Raw genomic sequence first — 22,571 nt, forward strand, 5'->3', positions numbered from 1 at the left:
AATGCCACATATTGAAGTAGGGTGTTATCTGAGTAAACTTCTTCAAGTGTATTTGTGTCATGCAACAATATTGCCTAGTTTGCTGAGTGAAGTCTGGTACACACAGCGCCTAACTCACTGGCCAATTTTTTGAACTAGTGTGCTACACCAATGCTCCCCCCAATGCCACATATTAACCAGTTGCCCACCGCTTACATTGAGCGTACTGCGGCAAAGTGGCACGATCCCGTCCAGCGACGTGTTTTCATTCACAGCGGGAGTCGGGCCAGGGGAGGAGCAGCGGCGATCGCCGCTGCTCTGCCCCGATCGCCGGGGAATCGAGTGAGGAGATCTCCTAAGTGACAGGGAGTGACAGATCGGAGTGTTCAGCATAGCTGGACATCCGATCTGTCCTGGTCTCACAAAGTCACCCCCCCCCCACACGTCAGTAAGCACCAGGCATACATTAACCCCTCCCTCTCCAATAAAATTAACCCCTTCACTGCCAGTGTTATTTTTACAGTAACAGTGCATATATATATAGCACTGATTACTGCAGTAATGTCACTGGTACCCCCAAAAGTGTCAAAAATGTCAGTCAAGGGTCCGATCTGTCCGCCGCAATGTCGCAGTCCCGCAAAAAAATCGCAGATCACCGCCATTACGCATTAAAAAAAAAACACCAAAAATGACAGAAATCTTTCCCTTAGTTAGTAAACGCAATAACTTTTGCGCAAACCAATCAAAATACGCTTATTGCGATTTTTTTTACCAAACATAGGTAGCAGAAAACAAATTGGCCAAAAATTAAAAAAAAATTAGATTTTTACATTTTTTGGGGGGGGAATTTCATATAAAAAAATGTTAAAAATATTGTTATTTTTCAAAATAAACGCTCTTTTTTTGTTTATAGCGCAAAAAGTAAAAATCACACAGGTGATCGAATACCACCAAAAGAAAGCTCTGTTTGTGGGAAAAAAAGGAAATAAATTTCGTTTGGGTACGGCATCGCACGACCGCGCAATTGTCAGTTAAAGTCGCACAGCGCCGAATCGCAAAAAGTGGCCTGGACGGAAGACAGCAAAATCCTCCGGTGGTAAAGTGGTTAAAGTGGGGTGTTATCTGAGTAAACTTTTTCAAGTGTATTTGTGTCGTGCAACAATATTGCCTAGTTTTCTGAGTGAAGTCTGGTACACACAGCGCCAAACTCACTGGCCAATTTTTTGAACTTCACATATTGAAGTGGGGTGTTATTTAACAGTATAATTTTCTAAGAGTGTATTTTAGTCCTGCAAAAATGTGGCCTCTTGTTGTGTAAACAGTGCTACACACAGTGACAACAGTTACTGGCCAATTATTTGTAGAACTGGTGTAATAAACCTGCGCCCCCCCCCCCAATGCCACATATTGAAGTGGGGTGTTATCTGAGTAAACAAGTGTATTTGTGTCATGAAACAATATTGCCTAGTTTGCTGAGTGAAGTCTGGTACACACAGCGCCTAACTCACTGGCCAATTTTTTGAACTGGTGTGCTACACCAATGCTCCCCCCCATGACACATATTGAAGTGGGGTTTTATTTAACAGTATAAATTTCTAAGAGTGTATTTTATTCCTGCAAAAATTTGGCCTCTCACTGTGTATACAGTGCTACAAACAGTGACAACAGTTACTGGCCAATTATTTGTAGAACTGGTGTAATAAACCTGTGCGCCCCTCCCCCCCAATGCCACATATTGAATTGAGGTGTTATTTAACAGTATATTTTTCTAAGATTGTATTTTAGTCCTGCAAACATTTAGCCTCTTTTGCTGTGTTAACTCTGCTACACACAGTGACAACAGTTACTGGCCAATTATTCGTAGAACTGGCGGACTGACGGACCGGCAGATAGGGAGGAGAAGCAGGCAGAACTTGCATTGCAGAAGAGGTAGAAAGCAGACTGCAAATGTATTAGGAGCGAGCCATCAACCATGTACAGTCACATCTGGCGCTCCCAGGACGCCGGCACAATGCTCCGCAGTGTGGGCTTTTATTAATGTGTCCGTTGCTGACGCCAGTGTTGCCATCTGCAGCCTTTGCAGTCAACGCATAAGTCGCAGTAAGCCCAACACTCACCTAGGGACAACCGCCTTATGAAGGCACCTGAAATCCCATCACCAAGCCCAGTGGGAGCAAAACCTGTGTATACTGTGAACGCCTACTGTACCTCTAGCCATCATATACTACGTTCTTTACTGTCAGTTCAACCCATGTGAGCTCATGTTTGTGGCCTAAACAGCCCGCCACCAGCTCGTGTATACAGTGAACGCCTACTGTACCTCTAGCAATCATATACTACGTTCTTTGCTGTCAGTTCAACCCATGTGAGCTCATGTTTGCGGCCTAAACAGCCCGCCACCAACTTGTGTATACTGTGAACGCCTACTGTACCTCTAGCCATCATATACTACGTTCTTTGCTGTCAGTTCAACCCATGTGAGCTCATGTTTGCGGCCTAAACAGCCCGCCACCAACTTGTGTATACAGTGAATGCCTACTGTACCTCTAGCAAACATATACTATGTTCTTTGCTGTCAGTTCAACCCATGTGAGCTCATGTTTGCGGCCTAAACAGCCCACCACCAACTTGTGTATACTGTGAACGCCTACTGCACCTCTAGCCATCATATACTACTTTCTTTACTATCAGTTCAACCCATGTAAGCTCATGTTTGCGGCCTAAACAGCCCGCCACCTACTTCTGTATACCGTGAACCCCTACTGTACCTCTAGCCATCATATACTACGTTCTTTGCAGTTAGTTCAACCCATGTGAGCTCATTTTTGCAGCCTATACAGTCCGCCACCAACTTGTGTATACTGTGAACGCCAATTGTACCTCTAGCCATCATATACTACGTTCTTTGCTGTCAGTTCAAACCATGTGAGCTAATTTTTGGAGCCTGAGTATACTTTAGTGTATTTGTGCCAAACACAGTGCCAAGCTCACTGGCCAATTTTTTAAACAACTGGTGTGATAAACCAGTGGCCCGCCAATACCACATATTGACGTGGGGTGTTATCTGAGTATACTTTTACAAGTGTATTTTTGTCCTGCAACAATATTGCCTCTTTTGCTGTGTTAACTCTGATACAAACAGTGCCAAACTCACTGGCCAATTTTTTGAACAACTGGTGTGATAGACCAGTTGCCCCCCAATAGCAAATATTGAAGCGGGGTGTTATCTGAGTATACTTTTACAAGTGTATTTGTGTCCTGCAACAATGTTGCCTCTTTTGCTGTGTTAACTCTGATACAAACAGTGCCAAACTCACTGGCCAATTTTTTGAACAACTGGTGTGATAGACCAGTTGCCCCCCAATAGCAAATATTGAAGCGGGGTGTTAAATTTAACTGTTTAACTTTTCTAAGATTGTATTTTAGTCCTGCAAAAATTTGGCCTCTTTTGCTGTGTTAACTGTGCTACACACATTGACAACAGATACTGGCCAATTATTTGTAGAACTGGTGTGATAAACCTGTGGCCCCCCATTACCACAGATTGAAGCAGGGTGTTATCTACACAGACACATGGTCTAGCAAACACGGGAAGGGAAGGTATATCACTTTTACTGCCCACTGGGTGAACCTTCTGAGGGCCGTTAAGCATGCAACCCGTGGCACCCGTGTAGATTTAGTTGTACCGCCACGGATTGCAAAAAGGCCTGCCTCTTCTTCTCCTCCTCCTCCATCCTCCCTCTCCTCCTCGGCTGACTCCTCCTCTTCCGCTGCTACCGTCTCTTCTCCTGCGCCGCCCAAGAACCCCAGAACCTATTCCACATGCCAGGTGAGACGTTGCCATGCTGTGCTGTGTCTGTTGTGCCTGGAAGCCAAGAGCCACACTGGTCCTGCACTCCTTTCAGCTTTGCGTTCAGAGGCAGATCAGTGGCTGACACCGCTGAATTTGTCAGTTGGTAAAGTGGTGTGCGACAACGGTGCCAATCTGCTGAGTGCGCTGAAAGAGAGCAAAATAACACACGTGCCATGCATGGCACACGTCCTGAACTTGGTGGTGCAGCGATTCATTGTCAAATACCCGGGGGTCCAGGACGTCTTGCGGCAGGCCAGGAAAATCTCGGGCCATTTCCGAAGATCTTACACAGCCATGGCTCGCCTTGCTGAGATTCAGCGGCAACACAACCTGCCCCTCAGGCGTCTTATTTGTGACTGCCCGACACGATGGAACTCAACGTTGCATATGCTCGATAGGCTGCTCCAGCAGAAGCGTGCAGTTAATGTGTCAGGAAAGGAATTACCATTCAGCAACAATAAAACGCTGGAGGCAGATCAGGTGTGTAACCACGCCCTTCTCCCCAGCCCTGGCCCTATATAGAGCACTCTCTGGCTGTGCTTGTGTTGGTTTATCATCAGCTCTAGTACCTGTGACCTGTTTGTTATCTGCGTTCCTGCTTTTGACCCGGCTTGCTCCTTGACCCATCTGCACTTCTCCTTGTTTGACCTCGGCTTGCCTGATGACTCTTTGCCTGAACCATACCTCTGCTGGATATTCTGTGTACCTACCTCGGCCTGGATTCCATGGACTCTCTCCTTGTCTTACCCCTCTGTACCTCCATTTCCTCGGACTGATTCACTGTGTATGACCCACGGCCTGGCATTAACCTTTTGTCTCTTGTTTCAAGCATCTTTAGATCCTCTGGAAACGGTCCTGTGAGTCCACACCATACCATTCATCATACGGAATCCACCCGCATCCAGTGCTCCTTGGGACATATCATCTCCTGTTCCACCTCCAGGGGTGATCCACACCGAGCTGCAAAGGAAGCCCTCTCAGCACTTCGGCCTCCACCAAGGTAACTGACAGCATAAACCAGCCATGTCAAAGGCTGACAGAGGTGCTTCCCAGCTCGAGGCCCTATGCCAGCAGGTTTCAGCCCTGACCCAAGCTGTGCAAAGGCTACAAGATGGGTACTTCCAGCTAGAGGGTTGAGTACTCAACATGGCCGGCCCTTCTCCTCCACCTGATCCGAATCAGCCATCCACTAGCTCGCTGCTGGCTCCGGCCCAACCGGACCAAGCTAGCTCCGGCCATTCGGCTTCAGCTCCGCCCCCGGAACCACGGGTGCCCACGCCAGAACGCTTCCGTGGGGAGCGTAGGAAATTCAGGGCCTTCAAGAATGCTTGTTTATTATACCTAGCCCTTCAACCTAGGACCTTCTCCTCTGAGTCCGTCAAGGTGGGATTCATAATTTCCCTACTGGCCGATGAACCTCAGACTTGGGCACACAATCTCTTGGAACAGAAGAGTCCAATCCTGAATTCCACAAACTCTTTCTTTGAGGCTATGGCCCAATTATACGAGGATCCCCAGCGTACGGTCACGGCAGAATTGGCCCTGCATGCCCTCCAGCAAAACAAACGCTCGGCCGAGGACTATACGGTAGACATCCGTAGATGGGCAGACGACGCGGACTGGAACGAGGCAGCATTGAAATACCAGTACCATCATGGCCTCTCGGAAGCTTTAAAAGACAAGCTGGCTGTAAGGTTCTGGCACTCTCAGTGCCTCCTATCACATCATTTCCGGGTGCTTTCCATCTACCTAGATAGATGAAGCACATATAGGTGTGTTTCCCTTTAAGAGTGCTGACATCATCACTGAGCGCCGGTCTGAACAGCTATTTAAATCACTAGCTCTCACTCACATGTGTTCGTTCAACCTGTTGTGTGCCTGCTTTGTGCCTTGATGCTAACCTGTCTTGAAGCTCTCATGCTTGCAAGCATACCTCGCTGTCGGAACCACGCTGCGCTGATCCCTGTATCCCGCTACCGGATCATCCGCTCTTGTCGAACCTCTCCTCTGCTACATTGCTACTAGTGATAAGTACCCCACAGGGGAAACCTCAATAACCTTCATACTAAAGCTTACACTGTCTAGCTCTGCATACTAAGGACTGTTACTACATCTGCACTATCTAGATTGCTAGCTCTTGAGCCTACTATCATCTGCTCTTGCACTGGGTTGGTCTCTCCTGTATGTTCACCTGCTATTCTATCATCTGCTACCATACATGATTGCTAACCTATCTGCATCCCACCTGTTACTATCTCATTCTCAAGAACATTCCTCTCAAGTGTCTGTCACCTATCGTCTCAACTCAACCTGTCTCTTCAGCCTATCACCTCTATACTACTATATACATAGATCACTCCAGGAACTTCTTATTGAGTGTGTGTATTTACTTGCTGAATTGAGATCATCCACACATGATGAGTCTTTGGGAGTTGGGATTGGTGTCTCAGCGTTTCTCTACATGACTACTGAAGTGGAATATTTCTGCAGCTGTAAATCCACATCATACATAAAACGCAGGAGCGTTACAGATTGAACGAACCAGATAAAATGGATTCAGCAGAAATGACCACTCAGGTGACACAGTTAACACAACAAGTAACTGCGTTAATACACGCACTTACCGAATTAAAAGAAGACAATCAGGCTCTGACGCAGCAGGTGGCCAGACTGACACAGCCTACTGCTGCTCAACCCCCAGAACCTCTTGTCCTTCTACCAGACAGGTTTGATGGTTCCCGTTCCTCTTTTCTTTTTTTTTTCGTATGGATTGTGAGCTCCTATTTATCCTTAAACCTAGGACCTATCATAATGACTTTATTAAAGTGCATGCTGCCATTAATTTGCTTTCTGGCAAAATGAAAACGTGGGCATACGAGAAACTGCAAGAAAAAAGTCCGATCCTAGACAATTGGGAATCATTTGCAATTGCAATGCACTCCCAGTGTCTCCCATCCCAAAAATCTACTCCTAAACCTGCTCCAGGTAACCGCAGACCCCGGCTACCTAGGGAAAAAAGGAAACCAAATGAATATGGTGATCCTGCCTGGTCATGGTCCAAGCCTGCCTTAAACAGTCAGCCTTGTCACTCTGACACATCTCATTTGAACCCTGATCCTACAGAGATGGATGAGGAGCCTATGGAGATTGGTGCCGTACATACTAAGTTGTCCTTACAAAAAAATAAAGATCACAGGAGAATCTGTGGCCTTTGTTTTTATTGTGGAGAAGGGGGACATTTCATTACATCTTGCCCAACCCGACCCCCCAGGCCTAAGGCTCTCCCAATGGAGGCCAGGCGAATCCAGACTGTTTTCCCTGAAAAACAGAAAAACAGCCTGGAGATTACCAAGGCTGTTGTCAGCCCTGTCCCCGTCCTATATCAAAAAAGGGCACCCAGACTTTGACAAATATTAGAATAGATATTCCTTCAACTCCAGTGAACTTGATACCACGTTCTAAAAAATCTCCTGTACCACCTCCTGAGGATACTCTTATTTTTGCAAGCACATTTTTAGCTTCCAATGAAAACATTGAGATTCTTGCACCTGACTGCGTACGCGCTTCTAATGGCACGGTGGTATGTAGGAAGGATCTGAGGATGTTTGAAGAAGCATTGGTTGTTAGGACTACTAGGATTACTTCGGATGGTTATGCGTCCGATTCTAGTGAGGGGTTCATGTAGCAGACACCCTAACAACAAGTGATCCGATTCTCACATCGGTTACCAACCTGATCCGATTCTCGTATCGGCAACAAGTGATCCGATTCTCACATCGGTTACCAACCTGATCCGATTCGCGTATCGGCAACAAGTGATCCGATTCTCACATCGGTTACCAACCTGATCCGATTCTCATATCGGCAACAAGTGATCCGATTCTCACATCGGTTACCAACCTGATCCGATTCTCATATCGGCAACAAGTGATCCGATTCTCACATCGGTTACCAACCTGATCCGATTCTCATATCGGCAACAAGTGATCCGATTCTCACATCGGTTACCAACCTGATCCGATTCTCATATCGGCAACAAGTGATCCGATTCTCACATCGGTTACCAACCTGATCCGATTCTCATATCGGCAACAAGTGATCCGATTCTCACATCGATTACCAACCTGATCCGATTCTCATATCGGCAACAAGTGATCCGATTCTCGCATCGGTTACCAACCTGATCCGATTTTCATATCGGCAACAAGTGATCCGATTCTCACATCGGTTACCAACCTGATCCGATTTTCATATCGGCAACAAGTGATCCGATTCTCACATCGGTTACCAACCTGATCCGATTCTCATATCGGCAACAAGTGATCCGATTCTCGCATCGGTTACCAACCTGATCCGATTTTCATATCGGCAACAAGTGATCCGATTCTCACATCGGTTACCAACCTGATCCGATTTTCATATCGGCAACAAGTGATCCGATTCTCACATCGGTTACCAACCTGATCCGATTTTCATATCGGCAACAAGTGATCCGATTCTCAGATCGGTTACCAACCTGATCCGATTCTCATATCGGCAACAAGTGATCAGATTCTCACATCGGTTACCAACCTGATCCGATTCTCATATCGGCAACTAGTGATCCGATTTTCATATGGGCAACAAGTGATCCGATTCTCACATCGGTTACCAACCTGATCCCATTTTCATATCGGCAACAAGTGATCCGATTCTCACATCGGTTACCAACCTGATCCGATTCTCATATCTGCAACAAGTGATCCGATTCTCACATCGGTTACCAACCTGATCCGATTCTCACATCGGCAACCAGTTTTTTTCCGATTTTCACATCGGCAACCAGTCTTATCCGATTCTCGTATCGGCAACCAGCCTTATCCGATTCTCGTATCGGCAACCAGTCTTATCCGATTCTCGTATCGGCAACCAGTCTTATCCGATTCTCGTATCGGCAACCAGTCTTATCCGATTCTCGTATCGGCAACCAGTCTTATCCGATTCTCGTATCGGCAACCAGTCTTATCCGATTCTCGTATCGGCAACCAGCCTTATCCGATTCTAGTATCGGCAACCAGTCTTATCCGATTCTCGTATCGGCAACCAGTCTTATCCGATTCTCGTATCGGCAACCAGTATTTTCCGATTCTTATATCGACAACCAGCCTTAGAGGCCTTCCGGAGCCGGCCTTACGGGGGGGTACTGTAAGGTTCTGGCACTCTCAGTGCCTCCTATCACATAATTTCCGGGTGCTTTCCATCTACCTAGATAGATGAAGCACATATAGGTGTGTTTCCCTTTAAGAGTGCTGACATCATCACTGAGCGCCGGTCTGAACAGCTATTTAAATCACTAGCTCTCACTCACATGTGTTCGTTCAACCTGTTGTGTGCCTGCTTTGTGCCTTGATGCTAACCTGTCTTGAAGCTCTCATGCTTGCAAGCATACCTCGCTGTCGGAACCACGCTGCGCTGATCCCTGTATCCCGCTACCGGATCATCCGCTCTTGTCAAACCTCTCCTCTGCTACATTGCTACTAGTGATAAGTACCCCACAGGGGAAACCTCAATAACCTTCATACTAAAGCTTACACTGTCTAGCTCTGCATACTAAGGACTGTTACTACATCTGCACTATCTAGATTGCTAGCTCTTGAGCCTACTATCATCTGCTCTTGCACTGGGTTGGTCTCTCCTGTATGTTCACCTGCTATTCTATCATCTGCTACCATACATGATTGCTAACCTATCTGCATCCCACCTGTTACTATCTCATTCTCAAGAACATTCCTCTCAAGTGTCTGTCACCTATCGTCTCAACTCAACCTGTCTCTTCAGCCTATCACCTCTATACTACTATATACATAGATCACTCCAGGAACTTCTTATTGAGTGTGTGTATTTACTTGCTGAATTGAGATCATCCACACATGATGAGTCTTTGGGAGTTGGGATTGGTGTCTCAGCGTTTCTCTACATGACTACTGAAGTGGAATATTTCTGCAGCTGTAAATCCACATCATACATAAAACGCAGGAGCGTTACACTGGCTCGGGTAGAAACACCTGCATCCTTAGAGGATCTAATCGCTCTTGCCATCCAAATGGATAGGCGTCTGCGGGAGCGACGCTCAGAACACCTTCAAGGGTCTCGAGCCACGTGGGTCATGCCAAAAGGTCCCATTTATGGCCTCTCCTCTACCAGGACCAGCTGTCAATGCCCCGGCAGACGGGGAACCTATGCAAATTGGGCTCATTCGTTCCTCCCTGACCCCCGAAGAGAGACAACGCTGTCGCCAGGCGAACCTCTGTCTATCTAAATGGAATACTTACGCCTATCCCTGGTGCAGCAAAAAACAGGGGCGTAATAAAATAGAAAGACATGTGCCACGTCCTGAATGTCAGAAATGCAAAAAAGGGGGGAGAAATAAATGGACTTTGAGGGCACCGTAATAAAAAACATAACACTTTATTTGGGATAAGTATTAAAACCACAGAAGTGTATATCGACTGATCAACATGGACAATTTCATTGATCAGAGGATGCAAGTGATAGGTGAGTGGGGGGAACCTCACCACCTGGGACATACAGTGCAACAAACAATACAAAATTGCATTTAAATGATAAACAAAAGAGAAATAGGGCGCTATACGCTGCACACAGACCGCACCACGGTGCAGGCAACGCAGAGCGTCCTGTACAATATAATAACAACTTCCAAAAGGAAATAGGACAATATATCCAATTGCTCTACATGTTTCGCCTGGTGTTCAGACTTCATCCGGAGCGGTTTGGAATATAAATTCTGTGTGGTAGGATACAATGGGATTAGTATAATAACATAACATCAGAAAAAAGGAACATTGATGTCGCAAATTGGGTATGTCCAAACGATTAACACATGTCGCCAGTTAGGACACAAGCTGGCAGATTGCTAGAGTGTTAACATCTAAAATAGTACAGCTGGCACAGGGGGGGGGGGAGGAGATGGTATACTCCCCTCCAGTCAAGGTCAAACTGGGTGGGCTATAGATCACCGATTCAAGGGTCTCAGGAGTAGAGGGATCACTATGGGGAACAAGGGAGAAAGTAGCAAGACATAAAGGATCGTGTAGTCAGGTAACAATACCTACCCATAGGAAGATGTTGTTGGAGCCAACCAATAGGCACCAAAAATAATAGACCAATCTTGTAATACGTAATCACGAGGGGTGATCTGTTGAGGTAGCTGGAGGAGCACGCGCTGCTTAGGGTCAGATTAAAAGGTAATCAGGTAGTCACAATATAGGGTATGCCTGTGATAGGGAGTAAGATGTCATAGAGCCAATTAAAGTAGCGGATGATGGCATCCAAAAGATGTAACAGGGGGTAATTATAGCGACAAGTAGCAATGTACCCAAGCCAGGACATATCCCACGAAAATGGAGATGCAGAAAGCAAAAATAGCAGCATTAACGAAAAACGGCACCCACAGGGTTAGAGAGCCTTAATCAAGAAGGTAGATTAGATATATGGAACACCAACACCTGAAGAGTAAAGCCAAAAGGGAGGAAGTGTCAGATGTCTAGGGACAGAGGCCGTGAAAGGTGGCCAATGTCGGTATTAAAGCTAGTGTATACTCACCTGTTCCATACATAGCCAGACATAAGACATATAGTAAAATAGCAGGCAGTTCCTCCAGAACGAGAGAAGCTAGCAACAGATAGATAATTAGGGACTAGACTGGGACTCTAAATAGGCAGAGAGACGAAGTAAAGAGATAGGAATTACCACGCTTACCATGCAGTGCGTCCTCCAAATGCTCCTCAGGAACCCAGATCAGTGACCCCCGGATGGGGAATGACCACCATAACGGAGGCTGGATATCTGCCTCCTTTATAGCTCGATTGTTCCCGGGTCAGTGAGTCACCCGGAAGTGACGTCAATCTGACCCCGGCCGTCCCGCCCACGCATGCGCCGAGAAGCCGTGCGTAAGAGGGTAGGAAAACGCCGAGCTGGCAGAGCGTGGGGGGGGAGGAGCCCACCAGAGACCCGAGGGTCTATTGGGCTCGTATACCACATCAAAAGCCTCCATCAGGAAGCGTTTCAATGTGGCTCCCCGGCCGCATAGTGAAACCCAATATACTCGAGCATACCGTTGACAATGAAACAGCGCCACCCAGTGGAACCAAGACATAACAACATCCCCCAGTGGCAGCCGCATCTATAAAGAAAAACAAAAGGAAAAAAGATAGAAATATGTAAATTGGATATCGGATACATAAATAGATGATGTTAAATATAGGGAGGTAGACACATAAGATTCCAGCCATGGCAAAAGCCCAACCATATGGGCGTCTGCAATGAGGGGGAACAACCTTGAAAGTGGAAAAATAAATGTCAAAAAATGAGGGCGCAGGAAATGCGCACCGGGTCCAATGTACCATGTATGAATCGCAGGAATAGTCCAAGGAAGGAAAAGGAGGGGGAGAGGTATTAGGGAGGGAAAAGAAGGGAAAATGGTAAAATTACAAAAAGGATTTAAAGGACTGTGCCTCATTTAACCCCGGGCGGCAGGTGGCATTGAGGCGTAGGATCCAGAGTGCCTCACGTTGTAGGACACGTCTGTTCCAATCGCCTCCACGGGGGTCTTGGGGAATCACCTCTAGAATAAAAAAGTGTGCACACCGGTTATTAAATCTGTGGTGCAGGTCCAAATGTCTGGTGACAGGGGTGAGCATCTTCCCTTTAGAAGAACAGTATACATGGTCGTTAATACGACGTCTGAGTGGGCGTACAGTCTTCCCTACATAGAAGACCCCACAGTCGCAGTACATTAAGTAGATCACCCCTTGGGTATTGCAATCCGCTCGAAATGTTGGGAATAGGGTCTCGCCATTGGGTAACAAATATTGGGTGCCTTCAGCAACCCAGGGGCAGAAAGCACACTGATGGCATCTGAAAGTGCCCCTGTTCCTGGGGGGGGGTAATCTGGACGGTTGATAGAAACTGCTTGTCAAGCGGTCGCGCAAAGAGCGCGTGCGCCTGAAAGTCACCTGTGGGGTGGGATTAATGTGTTTGCGGACAATGGGGTCTTCACCGAGCATGTGCCAGTGTCTATTTAGAATACTTCTAAGTAGGCCTTGGTGGCTCGAGAACTCAGTGATGAGTCTGACAGTGGGTTGCTGTGGGGCCACATTGGGCTTATAAAGAAGTTCGGCCCTGTTTTTGGAGCGGGCACGATTATAAGCTTTACGCAATATACTTTTGCTGTACCCTCTCTGAAGGAGACGGGTACGAAGGAGGCCTGCTTGATGGTTGAAATCAGTAGTGAGCTTGCAATTACGCCTCAGCCTGATATATTGAGCATAGGGGATGCTATGTAGTAATGTAGGTGGATGTGCACTGGAGGCATGGAGAATAGTATTGCCTGAGGTCGGCTTACGGAATAGGTTGGTCACAACCTGGCCCTCCGAGTCCTTCATGATGGTCAGATCTAAAAAGTTGACCTCAGTAGGATGGAAAGAAAAAGTAAATTTCAAGTTGAACTCATTGATGTTGAGGAGTTCAATGAACTTGGTGAGGGTATTGGGAGAGCCTAACCACACAATTAGAACGTCGTCAATGTATCTAAGCCATAGTTGAATATGGCAGACATACTGAGTGTAAATTTCTTCAGAGAAGATGTAACGTTCCCACCCCCCCAGGTACAGGTTGGCGTAGGCAGGTGCACAGCAGGTGCCCATAGCCACCCCCTGTACCTGGAGGAAGTGGGAACCATTGAAGGAGAACCAATTGTGGGTAAGGACAAATGTTAATAGTTTGAGAAGAAACCGATTGAAGGGCCAGGTATGACGATCCTGTTCGGAGAGGAAGGTGCCTATCATCCCGACGCCCTGCTCGTGAGGGATGCTCGAGTATAGAGCCTCTACATCCAAAGTCACGAGCAGGGCGTCAGGAGGAAGGACCATACCCTCCAGGGTCCTCAGCAAGTCCACAGTATCCTTGATATAGGAGGGGAGACCCACTACATGTGGGAGTAGAAAGAAGTCGATAAAACGACTGGCGTGTTCGGTGAGGTTACCTATACCCGACACAATAGGACGCCCAGGAGGGCAATGTAAATTTTTGTGCGTCTTAGGGAGGGCGTAGAATGTCGCCTCCCTAGGGAGACGCACATTTAAATAATTATATGTGTCTTGGTCGATAATACCATTCTGAAATGCTTCGCCAATAAGGGTTTTGTATTCCTCACCGAACCTGACAGTCGTGGAGCAGTTTATCCTCCTATACCACGAGGTGTTATTAAGTATGTCATAACACATTTGTTCATAACTTGCCTTAGTCATAAGAACTACGTTGCCCCCCTTGTCCGAGGCTTTGATCACTAAGTCTGGATGTCGTTGTAGGTTACGTAAAGCTTTATGTTGTTTCGATGTGAGATTACCACGGGAAGGTGGCAATTGACATCTGTAGATATCACTGGCACAGGCTATCAGGAAGGCCCAAATCTTAGGGTTGGTATTAAGGTCAGGGAAGGCAGTGGATTTAGGTTTAAACTTCCTGTGGGTAGATGGAGGGGTCACCTCCAAAGGAGGTGGAGCAGCTGAAAGTAGGCCCGATGGGGGAGAAGAGGGGGCGCGTTCATTTTCCTCCAGAAGGAGGATCAAATCACGTAGAGCCATAGATTCTTTAATAGTGAACTTTTTTATCTGTTCAGAGAGTTCGCGCTCTTTATTCTGGCGGACGTGCTCCTGATCAAAGATGAACCTGTATGTCAGGTTGCGGCAAAATAGGTACAGATCCTTGATAGTGTTGTATCTATCTAATGGAGTAGTGGGGCAAAAAGTTAGGCCAAGTTCCAGCAGCTCCACCTCCTCGGGGGTAAGCACATACCCAGTCAGGTTGATGACAGAAAGGTTGGACTTTAGGTGGGAGGGATGGGGGGCTGACTCAGCTGAAAAAGGGAGGGTTGTGACCCTGGAAGATTAAAGTGGGAGTCCAGTGTAGTTTGTCTACTACCAGGCAATAAACCCAACGAAGAAGAAGGGTTAGAGACCCCTTGTTGGGGCAAAATGGGCCCCACCGCAGGGCTGGTGTTGTTGCCCAGACAGAATTTATATTCCAAACCGCTCCGGATGAAGTCTGAACACCAGGCGAAACATGTAGAGCAATTGGATATATTGTCCTATTTCCTTTTGGAAGTTGTTATTATATTGTACAGGACGCTCTGCATTGCCTGCACCGTGGTGCGGTCTGTGTGCAGCGTATAGCGCCCTATTTCTCTTTTGTTTATCATTTAAATGCAATTTTGTATTGTTTGTTGCACTGTATGTCCCAGGTGGTGAGGTTCCCCCCACTCACCTATCACTTGCATCCTCTGATCAATGAAATTGTCCATGTTGATCAGTCGATATACACTTCTGTGGTTTTAATACTTATCCCAAATAAAGTGTTATGTTTTTTATTACGGTGCCCTCAAAGTCCATCTATTTCTCCCCCCTTTTTTGAACCTCTGTCTATACTGCGGAGCTTCCGGCCACTTCCTCCACAATTGCCCTGTGAGGCCTAGTAAGTGCTGTTCACGGTCTATCCCGAACTTTCAGGTCTCTGAGCCATCCCCTGCTCACCTTATCCTTCCTGTCTCCCTACAGGTAGCAGAAGAGAGGATCCAGCTCACGGCAATTATTGATTCCGGAGCTTGCAGTTGCTTCCTGGATTGTACACTAGCTGCGAAGCTAGGGGTACCCCTGCAAGCCAAGGAGCAACAGCTTCAAGTTTTCCTGGCCGACGGATCCCTGCCTAGTTCCGGACCCGTGACCAGGGAGACCTACCCGGTCCTTACTACCACGTACTCGGGTCATCAAGAGCTCCTCCGCTTCGATGTCCTGTCCTCTCCCTTATTCCCGGTCATCCTAGGCCTACCATGGCTCCAAGCCCACAATCCACAGATTGATTGGATTAAGAAGAGGATTTCCTTCTCACCCAAATACTGCCTGGATCATTGCTTCCCTTCCGAATCCCAAGCTCCAGCCACTTGCCTAGCCGTCCAGCCGGCCTCAGACTCCTCCGAAGACATTCCTGCAGCTTACCGGGACTTTAAGGATGTTTTCGACAAGAAGAAAGCTGATGTTCTACCCCCTCACAGGCTCTACGACTGCCCCATTGAGCTTCTCCCAGGGGCAGAGATCCCTTTTGGAAGGATCTTCCCTCTATCTGAAAAGGAATTAGAAACTCTCCAGTCCTATGTCGATGAGAATCTGAAAAAGGGGTTCATCAGGCCCTCATCCTCCCCAGCTGGCGCTGGAATATTTTTTGTAGAGAAGAAGGACGGTACGTTAAGACCTTGTTTTGATTATCGGGAACTCAACAAAGTTACCATTAAAAACCGCTACCCTCTCCCTCTAATTCCAGAATTGTTCCAGCGCTTCCGGAATGCTTGAGTCTTTACTAAATTAGACCTCCGAGGGGCATACAATCTTATCCGCATCCGAGAGGGGGATGAGTGGAAAACTGCATTTAGAACCCGTTTTGGGCACTACGAATATATGGTCATGCCAATCGGGCTGTGCAATGCCTCGGCCACTTTCCAACATCTGGTAAATGACATTTTCCGTGAATTTTTGGATAACTTCTTAATTGTTTACCTAGATGACATCCTGGTCTTCTCCCCCTCTCTAGAACTCCATCGGATTCATGTTAAAAAAGTTCTAACCACCCTGAGGAAACATGGACTCTACGTGAAACTGGAGAAGTGTGAATTTGAGAGAGGATCTATTCAGTTTCTGGGGCTTATCATTTCAACAGAGGGCGTCTCGATGGATCCTCAGAAGGTGAAGGCAATTTTGGAGTGGCCAGCCCCCACGGATAAGAAAGGAGTTCAGCAATTTGTGGGCTTCGCTAACTTCTACAGAAGATTCGTAAAAGGCTTCTCAACAATTGTCACACCCATCACCCAGCTAACACGCCAGCAGATCCGTTTCCACTGGTCGCCAGAGGCCCAGTTAGCCTTTGATAAATTAAAGAGCCTGTTCGTGACCGCTCCGATTCTTCAACATCCAGATCCAGCTTTACCCTACATTCTCGAGGTAGATGCCTCAGAAGTAGCCACGGGGGCTATTCTGTCCCAGCGACAAGGCCCAAAGGCCTTACTACACCCAGTAGCATTTTTCTCTCGGAAGATGTCACCTCCTGAGAGGAATTATGATGTGAGGGATCGAGAACTTCTAGCCATTAAATCTGCCCTGGAGGAATGGAGGTACCTGTTGGAAGGGGCTGTGTACCCTATTATGATATTCACGGACCACAAGAATCTCGAATATCTGAGGGCCGCCAAACAGTTGAGACCTCGGCAAGCCAGGTGGGCCTTATTTTTCTCACGCTTCAATTTCCACATTACCTACAGGCCAGGGTCTAAGAATGGAAAAGCGGATGCCCTGTCCCGGATGTTTCCAGACACTCCCGGTACAACAGAGCCCAATACCATCCTGTCGGCTCAAAACTTTTTTCTGATCCATACAGACTTACGGTCCTCAATTCAGCAAGCCTCTACCCAGTATACAGGACAAGAAGCCAAATCTCTACATAAGCGGGAAGGGTTCCTCTGGTTTCAGGAGAAAATTTTTGTTCCCACACAAGTAAGATTGATGGTCCTCAAGACCTTCCATGACCACAAACTTGCAGGGCATTTTGGGGTAAGGAAGACCTTCGACCTCATTCAACGCCACTTTTGGTGGCCTAAATTACACCAGGACTGCAAAACATATGTAGATTCCTGCATCACCTGTCAACGCAACAAGGGGGCAAAAGTAAAGTCATGGGGACTGTTAAGACCATTGCCAATTCCAGAACTACCCAGGAAGGGTCTATCTATGGACTTTATAGTTGAGCTTCCACCCTCAGAAGGGTTTACTACCATCTTAGTGGTCGTAGACAGACTCTCTAAAATGGCTCACTTCCTACAAATGATGGGTACCCCTTCTGCCTTGGAGACAGCCAATACATTTATCAAAGAGGTGGTCAGGCTTCATGGACTTCCGAACAATATAGTCTCAGATCGAGGCGTTCAATTTACCTCTAGGTTCTGGAAAGAGCTCTGTAAATCTTTGGCGGTTGAAGTGTCCCTGTCATCTGCTTATCATCCACAAAGCAACGGGCAGACTGAAAGAACAAATCAAACCCTGGAACAGTACCTCCGATGCTTCTGCACCAGTGCGCAGGACAACTGGACCTCCCTGCTTCCATGCGCGGAGTTCGCCTATAATAATTCTGTGCACTCCGCAACCAACCAAACCCCATACCCGCTGGAAGACAATTCTTGGGAACCATTAGGCAACATACATGCTCCTAAACTCCTGAGAGAGAGTTTCACAACAAGTTTCTGGGAAAGTGTGGTCCTAGGGCATCCAGAGGCTGCCCCTCGGGGGGGGGGGGGGGGCACTGTCAGGAAAGGAATTACCATTCAGCAACAATAGAACGCTGGAGGCAGATCAGGTGTGTAACCATGCCCTTCTCCCCAGCCCTGGCCCTATATAAAGCACTCTCTGGCTGTGCTTCAGTGCTGGTTTATCATCTTCTCTAGTACCTGTGACCTGTTTGTTTATCTGCGTTCCTGCTTTTGACTCGGCTTGCTCCTTGACCCATCTGCACTTCTCCTTGTTTGACCTCGGCTTGCCTGACGACTCTTTGCCTGAACCCTACCTCTGCTGGATATTCTGTGTACCTACCTCGGCCTGGATTCCACGGACTCTCTCCTTGTCTTACCCCTCTGTACCTCCATTTCCTCGGACTGATTCACCGTGTATGACCCTCGGCCTGGCATTAACCTTTTGTCTCTTGTTTCAAGCATCTTTAGATCCTCTGGAAATGGTCCTGTGAGTCCACACCATACCATTCATCATACGGAATCCACCCGCATCCAGTGCTCCTTGGGACGTATCATCTCCTGTTCCACCTCCAGGGGTGATGCGCACCGAGCTGCAAAGGAAGCCCTCTCAGCACTTCGGCCTCCACCAAGGTAACTGACATAATGACTACCTGTTCAAACTCGGCGGCAGGACAGGTTCTGGGGAGCTTGGGTTTTTTTCACCTCGCCAGTGGCTGCTCATGCGGGACGCATGCAGACTTCTGCGGCCATTCGATGAGATCACCCACCAAACTGGTCAGTCACAGCCAGGGTGCCGTAAGTGACATCATACCTTACGCCTTCTTTCTGGAGCGTGCATTGCGTCGTGTCATTGATCAAGCCATCGAGGAGCAGGAAGATCAGGAAGTCGCAATGTTGAATGAATTCCCAGGGGGTGCTACTCCATCTGAGACAAATCAACAGCAGGAGTTTGAAGAGGAGTCAGAGGAGGAGGATGGTGCTGGGGTGGATGAGGAGGAGCAAGAAGAGCATGCTTTAAACCTTTCTGGGATCCCTGGTGTTATCCGTGAATGGGGGGAGGAGAACGAGGACGACATTATCCTGGATGATGAGCTGGAAGCAGGCCACTATACCGCTTCCAGTTTAGTGGGAATGGGGGCCTACATGCTCCATGGTTTTAAGGGGGACCCCCGTATAAAAACGCATAAAGGCCAAGTACCATGTACTGGGTGGCAACATACTTAGACCCCTGGTACAAACACAAAATGGCGGAAATGTTACCACAATCACAGAGGGCGGTCAGAATGCAGCACTTCCAGGCCTTGCTGCAGGAAATGCTGCATTCTGCTTTTCCGTGCGCTGGCAGAGGAATTTCCAGTCACAGAGAGACAGTTGCGGGTAGCAATCCAACAGCGCCTGCAAGAAGAGGGCGGTCGGAAGATGTCTTGGTCACTTCAGATATGAGATCCTTCTTTCAGCCGAACCATCGACAGCTGTACTCCAGATCCAGCATGAGGGAACGCCTGAACTGACAGGTGTCCGACTACATCGGGTTAACGGCTGATGTGGACGCTCTGAGGAGTGATGAACCCCTGGACTACTGGGTGGGCAGGCTTGACCTCTGGCCAGAGCTTGCACAATTTGCAATGGAAATGTTTGCTTGCCCCCCGTCCAGTATCCTGTCTGAAAGGACGTTCAGCGCAGCAGGGGGGATTGTGACCGATAAGCGCACTCGCCTAGCTCACGACAGTGTTGACTACCTCACATTTCTAAAAATGAATGAGGCATGGATCTCTGAGGAATTCAACACATGTGACCAGTAGACCAGGTTTCATCGAAATTCCTCCACCCACAACAATTCCTGGTTCTTGGCTTCGCTACATACAGTGGCAAAAAGGCATTTCATGTCCAATGAATGGCAAATTTTTGGGGCCTTTCAGGGCCGACAATTATTTTTTCTGTGAATGCCTAATGTACCTCCAGCCACCAAATACTACATTTTTTGCTGTCAGTTCAAACCCTGTGAGCTAATTGTTGAAGCCTATACAGGCCGACACTTACGGTTCTGTGTACTGTGAACACCTACCATACCTCTAGCCATCAAAAACTACGTTTTTTGCTGTCAGTTCAAACCATGTGAGCTAATTTTTGCAGCCTATACAGGCCGACACTTACTTCTGTATACTGTGTGAATACCTAATGTACTTCAGCCACAGAATACTACGTACTTAGCTGTCAGGTAGACCCATGTGGGCAAATGTTGGGGGCCTGGAATGGGCGACACTTACTTCGGTATCCTGTGAATGCCTAATGTACCTTCAGCCACAGAATACTACATTCTTAGCTGTCAGGTAAACCCATGTGGGCTATTTTTTGGTGACTTTTATGGCCGACACTTACTTCTGTTACCTATGAATGCCTAATGTACCTTCAGACACAGAATACTACGTTCTTAGCTGTCAGGTAAACGCATGTGGGTTAATTTTTGGGGCCTGGAATGGCCGACACTTACTTCTTTATCCTGTGAATGCCTAATTTTTCAGACTGGAAATTAAAAACAATGGGTCTGTAAAGGTTCCGCCAAATTGTGGAATTGATGCGGACCCATTTTACAGATGTGTGAATGAACCCTATATGTATTAGACAATGTATTTACCGGCTGCTTTCAGTTCTGGCTGATTTATGAAAAAAATATATATATTTTTTGCTGTAAAAAAAAATAAATAAAAAAATTTAGGGCAACTTTTTCAATTGCAATACTTCTGTTATGACATTGTCCATGTGCTGGGACTATTTGTGCACAGCTAGTACATCTTTTGTGGCTGCAAATATGACCTAAAGGTTTTTAAAGTTCGCCTCCCATTAAAGTCTTAGGGGCCTGCTGCGAATTCGCGGTTCGCAGACTTTTGAGAAAATTTGCAGCTGGCGTTCGCGAACCGCACCGGCCGATGTTCGTCCATCACTTGTCGGCAAGTGATTAAACAGTAAGCTATCAACTAGTCACCTAATAGATAATTGTGATTTAATCAAACAGTAATATAATTAACATAAACTTATAACATGCCACAATAGTTTGGTAACAAGGTGAAGTGGACACAATAATAGCAGAGGGACAGAAACAATAGGTGATTCAATTAACATTGGGAATTCACACATAGGAGACACACAATAGGGAATTATACCATAAGAGAAAGACTTCTTAAAAACAGATTATAGCAGGAGACCCCAGCATTAGGTTGTTTTAAGCTGATTATATATACATCTATTCTGAGTCTCTGAGTCTAGGAGAGGGGGGGGGGGGGGCGAAGCAGTTATTGCTGGTGAATGCTTACTGCCCTCCCATTTCTTGGCATCCTGGTGGCATGCTTGGATAATGGTTGGGATAAAATATTAGGAAGAACCCAACAATAGATCTTTCCTTTTTTTTTCACTTTTCCAAGACTACATCATATTGTTTAGCATTGAGGCATCCTTCCAGCATGTTATTTAATAGTTTTGTGTATTTTAAATATTGCCATTTAAGTCGCATGAAAGACCTTTTATCAGATGAACTGTACCCTTTTATTTTTTTGGACATGTCCCCTTTGGCAGTGTCCAGCTCCCCATGTCCCCATGTCCCCATGTCAGACGATTCACTTCTCAGACAAAATCAAAAGAACACAAAAACAAGAACAGCTAGTCCTCTAACCGGTCCTCTTGGCACTTCAGGAATGATTTATAATGATTTATAATGACACTGTGCCATGTCCCATGGGCTTTTTACATTTTAAAATTCTTCAGTAGAATTCTTCATAAAGTTGCTCCTAAAGTAAAAAAAAAAAAAAATGCCTAGAGGAGGATTTTCACAGCATTTTATTTTTCTCAATCTTGAAATAATCAATGGGGAGGTCTTGTCAATGTTTTTTTATTTGTAACAACTTGTAAAATAAGGTTTTGCCAGGGGCGTAACTAAAGGGGTTGCAATTAGGGTTGAGCGGACACCTAGATGTCCGTGTTCGACGGGTTCGGCCGAACTTTAAAAAAAAGTCCGGGTCCGTGTCCCGGACTTTTACCGAACTTTTCCCGGACACCGAACCCCATTAAAGTCAATGGGGACCCGAACTTTAAGGCACTAAAATGGCTCTAAAACACCAAAGGAAAGGGCTAGAGTGCTGCAAATGGCAGCAAAACGTAAGTAAGAGCATGGCAAGTGCTCTGCAAACAAATGTGGATAGGGAAATAACTTAAAACAACAAAAAAAAACAGAAAAATAAAACAATGTTCTTCTTTATCTCTGAAGGACGAGGCCCATATGGAGTAGGAGGGAGGTTGAGGTGGTGGTGGATGTGACGGTGTCATAGGCGTGCGCACAGGGTGTGCCGGGTGTGCCTGGGCACACCCTAACCACCTAGGGCACATTAGCATTATCGCTCTGTT

Source organism: Pelophylax lessonae (genome assembly GCF_965119305.1).
Source record: "Pelophylax lessonae genome assembly, chromosome: 5".
NCBI lineage: Eukaryota > Metazoa > Chordata > Amphibia > Anura > Ranidae > Pelophylax > Pelophylax lessonae.